General features: G+C 36.7%; 1 long non-coding RNA gene across 1 annotated transcript; it reads right to left on the bottom strand.

The window, feature by feature from the left end:
• Positions 1 to 870: 870 nt before the first annotated feature.
• Positions 871 to 3,540, bottom strand: LOC120322795. The gene is made up of 2 exons (XR_005562716.1): positions 3,275 to 3,540; positions 871 to 2,517 (listed from the first exon to the last, which is right to left on the bottom strand). It is a non-coding gene; the product is annotated as an uncharacterized LOC120322795 (long non-coding RNA).
• Positions 3,541 to 5,555: the final 2,015 nt, after the last annotated feature.

Raw genomic sequence — 5,555 nt, 5'->3', positions numbered from 1 at the left:
ATCACATTCTATAAAGAACAAGTCCTTCCATATAGCAAATTTCTGTCTGAATGGAGAATTTTATGTTCATAACAATTCATGAGGCAGAAAGATTTAAAAATTCACTATGAAGATTAAATGATAGTACTAAGAAGCAATTGTTAATGTTTGTTTTTATGGCTTTGCACATACTTAAATACAGGTAATTTCAGTGTACTATGTCAAAAAACCAAAACAATGATGAACCTTTATATTTTCTATGGCACATGGTGCGATTCCTGGGGCCGTCCAGGGCCAAGAACTGGATTTTGATTAGCCTTGTGGGTCCCTTCTAACCCAGTATGTTCTTTGATTCTATGAATCTATAATTTCCAAGACACAGTATTAGAATCTCAGTGTTATCAAACTTATTAGACTGTAAAAAATTCTTTTTTTCTCTTCATCACTATAAACAGAAATAAAGTACCTGTGGCAAGTATGTCTGGTGTGGTGCATTTTTATTTTTCTGAGCTTAACATCTTGCTGCAAGATATATATTATCACAGAAACACATTATTGCATCCATTCCGCTAACCAAAACTTCTGAATGCATATTATCAGGGACATGGGACATGGTTTCTACTCATAGTTTAGTTATGTGGAGAATTGTTTGATGAAAACAGGTAACAGTTTCTGATAAAGATAGTATTATGGGCCAATAAAGAAAAACTCACCACCACCAAAATCAACAGAAAAATATGGAATTCAGAATTGATGTCCAATTTAAAAGAGTTCCATATGTTTTAGAGAAAATACATTTACATACAAAGTCCCTGTAATGGTTTAATTTAAGACACTGGTGCAAGCAGATCTTATGGAGTCTATGGACAAAGAAGAAAGAAAAGAAAAAACTGATTTTTGTCTTAAGTTTATTTCAAAATATTTGTTCCAAAGCGTTCCAGAATGCTTTGATATGGTGTTTAAGAGTAGGTGTGCATAAAAATTTCAGTGCATCATTAGATCTTTGATTATCACACTGTTTACTGCATTCCTACATGACAATGCCTCTTTGCTAAATCAGAGTTATTTTTATGTCCCCTGTGGGATAGCTGGCCCACCTTGTAAAACTTAAAAATTATCATTGACAAAGGTTTAATAATGAGAAAAAAGGAATGCTGTGTGCCAGTCCACTTGAAAGAGGGAGCAACGCAGACTTGCAGGGCCTAACTGGCCCTACTGTGGATTGTCCTGTGAAGGAAGAAGCCTGGGGTCAGAGGACATATGTGTTGGGCACAGTGGGGAAAGCAGCTAATATTGCTTGAATGTGAAAAGTGCTGTAAGTTACTCTTCAATATTTGTTGATAGCAATGCTGTAAATGTGGACTTCCAGTTGCCATGGTTACAAACAGACTTTAATACAGACTGGTAACAAAAAAGTGCCCTCCAGTTATTTGTTGCCTGTCTCACATGTTCCCCACTTTTCATAATGATTTATTCCAATTGCTTAGCACTTCTCATAGAAATATTCATCACCTTCTGGGGCTCAGTTTTTCATTCTTCTTTAGCTTCCACTAATAATTCAGGACATTGAAAAACTGGAACCTATAGTAATGTTTTAACTTCTTTTTTTCCTACAGCAATTGCCTGGGTGTGAACAGGTTAACTATGCATAAAATCTACAGTTTATTAAGACGCAGTTTCAGCCATAACAAGACATACAACAATATTTTTGTGACTTTTTTTCCTTTTTTCTCCTATATATATTTTAATTAATCATTAGCAAATTAAGCTCCTTGTCTATTTTTTCAGAATTGTTTTTCAGTCTCAGTGCCTACTGCAGAGCACAAAGCCAAGACTATAAATTAAAGTGAGAGCTGTCTTAACTATTTCCAATTCACAAAATTTAAAAACTGCAAAAACATAAGCTAGGAGAAGTAATTGAAACTTTGATTATTCCTAGAGCCGTTGTAATAATCTATCTATCATATATACTATCATTAAGGAAAGTACCACAAGGTCTGTATCATAACATTAAGCACATAGAAAGGATATAAGCTTTTCCACTACAACAGAGACGTGGATTTTGAGCCTTCACTTGGTCCCTGGACTGAACATGTCCCCTGAGCTGCAGAAATCCTGTGGCTCTAGGGTTGTTCTCTGTGCACTGGCAGAGTTTGGAAAAGAAAAGTATAGTCCGATGGTCAAGATTCAGATTTTTAGTGAGCCTTTAACTGTATTGAGTGACTAAAGCTACAGAAACCATCCAGGCAATATCAAGTCAACTTCAAGCCATGGGCACCTCAAATGAACAAACTGTCTTCATGTGAATGTACCATGTCCCAGGAGAGATTGACTGGTAAGGTACTTCCTCACTGTTCCTCCAAATGCAATGCAGCTTTGTCAAAAAGAGGCTTCTGGCACTGGGAGAGTCAGGGAGAGTCATTTGATGTCCTCGACATGTTATCATGTGTATATTCACTGACAACCCTTCAGTATCACTCAGGATGCAATCTACTATCCTTGACTGTCTCTCAACTTCAGTTGTTGAACATCTGTTCGCTGGGGACAATAGCATTTTTAAAGTTAATCTCTATTTGCACAAGCTCTACAGAAGCTATTTATCAAAACTTATTAGATGCTAGAATTTCTTAGGCTGTCATATGGTTTTTATTTTTCTTTAGTTATAAGCAATATAATAAGTAACTTCCTTAGCAGACAGAAGTCCCCTCTGTATTTTTATGGTTTTATGATAGATACAATAGTAAGTCTTGGTTTTTGATGGTGTCCTACATTTTTTAAACACCTTCACAGCAGGTTCTTGTTTTCATTAAACACGGGCTTTCCCACTCAGTTCTTTCATGTCACTATTTCAATCACAGATAATCCTTCCTTGTCTGGAAGAGCATGGTATGGTAAAGCTATCACACTCACTGGAAGAGATCACAGAAGAATTACTGTTCCCCATGGGCCTCTGGCAGAAGTTTGAGGGGAGCTGGCATATCGCTTTTTGTTGGGAAACATGAGGAGCTCTGTTCATTGGAATATGCATTGCATGTGCCTGTAGTTAAACAGTGGCACCAGTCCAGAATGGGAAGAGGATTTTCACCCAGACTTCTGAGGAATAAATGATCACAACAGGGGGTAACATAAAGAAAAGTCCTTCCAGTCATACGTGAAAACACATCATCTAAGGGAAAACACTAGTTTTTCTGGTTTTGCTCGTTGTAAGCTTACACATCCGTAATTAGTCACTGGTGCCTTTTGCACAGATCTGGGTGGTCATGCAGGGTTCTGGATTCCTTTTTCATTTTCTTACCATCTTATTCTCCTCTTGACATAGTCTCAACTTCCTTGCCAAATAAATTTCCTTAATGTCATCAATTCTGCAAGGTTTTGTAACTGTTCTGGCAAGTTTTCTGTCATGATCTGAATTGCAAAGAAAATTATTATTATTACTTTATTATTGTGATGATTATGATTATTACCCCTGAAAAGAGAATTGGCTTTAGTATTGCCGGGGCTGGTTGGGAATGTAAATTTCAGGAAGCTCACAGTATTCCTATCAAATGTCAGCCAGGTTTTAAAGCTACTATCTTAGTAGGGAACAATGTCAATATTTCTGACTGTCCTGTCCCAGGAATGAGTTTCGCTACTGGAGCAGTTGGCAGCAGGCAGGCAGATGATTGACAATTTTGTGATGTCCTGTATTGCAAAAATCAAATCTCCTGTTTGCTATATAGCTTTTGAGGTAGCTCCAGAAAACTGGACAGGTTTTTCAGGGATCCTCTGTTTCTCATTCAGTACAACTACTGCCTCAAATACCTTTCTTAGTCTATTTTTCGAAGTCAGTACTTAGCACCTTCCAAAAATCTTTTGAAATCTTGACCAAAGAAGTCTTTGACCAAATCAATTAAGCAGTATGCTATTAATGCATGAAGACGTGCATTCTCAGTTTTTTAGACCAGGTCCTGAAATAGAAAGAACATGAAAGTAAGTAATTCATAGTTCCTTTTGCTGTGTCATTTAGGAGGCTCTACTCACTTTTGTCCAAACTTTGACAAAACGCCAGTCTCTACCCAATCCTGTCTTACCAGAGGGTAGGAATTATTGAGACATTCTTAGAACACAGGTAGAATAACAAATTATCTGGAGCAAAGCCGAAAAATTGCTGTCTCAATTCTCCAGTACATACTGGTAAACCAAAGGCTGCTGTCCCTCAATGAAGGATGTGCCATACCTTGCGTTTACCACAACTGTGTGAAATTATCATAGGATACATATGAATTCACCAGGGAGTATCTTACATACTTGCAAGTTCACATTCCATTCAACTTTTTGATTATCGTAGTTGGACCCGCACAACAATTTAATACTGCTTTCCCAAGGAAAATGATTCTCAATGTGATGTTGTCCCTGTACTTCATATGAGTTAATGCTGTTATCTTCTGATAGCTAAATGATTAACTCCTGTCATTGGTATGCTGCTTGTGTGTGCCAGCTGACCTTTGAAATAACAACTAAAAATTAAAACCCACTCCTTATAAATACAACTCACACTTCAAGTAGGAAATGAGCTGAAGCAATTTATACTTATGGCAGAAGGTGACATACGTGTTCCTGCTACAGAATTTCAAAAATATTTCAGATAAATCTGAGTGGCCTTTTTGTATCATTTCCCTGCACATTTTTCCTGTCTGGGTGCTAATCAGCACAATTTTTCCTGAACAAGGAACAGCAGAGAGCAAAGGTACAGGCATGGGAACAGCAAAAAAAAAAACAAAAAACAAAAAACAAACAATGTTTAGTAACATAAACAATGAAGAAATCGCAGCTGTAGCCACACAGAGAAACATCAAATTTTACAAGAATTTGCAGTGTTTCTTTGTTTGGCTGCTGTATATTTGAAAAGTTGGGAAAAAGAGAACAGTTCAAATGAGGGAAGACTGAAAGACAATGTCAGGAATAGTGAATAAAATAAAATTATTTAGCCTAAGTTTTGCACAACTTGAACGCTTACCTTCGCAATTTTCATTTTCAGTCAATCTTAAATTTTAAATAAAAAACCTAGAATGTTAATGCAATGATTTTCTATTCATCATGAATAATAAAGAGAATAGTTTAAGATTCAGATATCTCAAGTTTGCAAATTAGTTCTCATGGTGAGTCAGAAGGCAGTGACCAAAGTAAATTTATCATGTGAACTGATGCAAGAATGTGGTAAATCCTTCACAATGCTCATAAATCACTGGGATTACAGCTGTGCCTATTTCCCTGAACTTTTGTTCTTTCAAGTCATTTGATTCATCTCAGTCACTCTGCAGCTATTCCATCAGTAAAAAGTACCTGAAACTTCAGGTTTTCTTCTTCTGTGTCTGTGCACAGGAGCTACATAAACACATATACATATGTACATGGAGACTGACTACTGAACCCCCACTGCTCATCACTCAGTTGCTTGGTATTTCCAAGTTTAGACAACCACTGGCCAAAAAAAAGAAAACTTCATGATCAAAAATAGGAAATCCCTATTTGGTACTGTCAACAAGTCATTCACATAGAGAAAAATAGTGTTTGTATCCCCACAAACATCACTGGTC

This window comes from Pipra filicauda, unplaced genomic scaffold, assembly GCF_003945595.2.
Source record: "Pipra filicauda isolate LSUMZ 115617 unplaced genomic scaffold, ASM394559v2 scaffold154_size2910363_pilon, whole genome shotgun sequence".
In the NCBI taxonomy this organism is placed as follows: domain Eukaryota; kingdom Metazoa; phylum Chordata; class Aves; order Passeriformes; family Pipridae; genus Pipra; species Pipra filicauda.
Note: the sequence above shows the minus strand (reverse complement) of the source record. Positions and strands in the feature narration are given on the sequence as shown.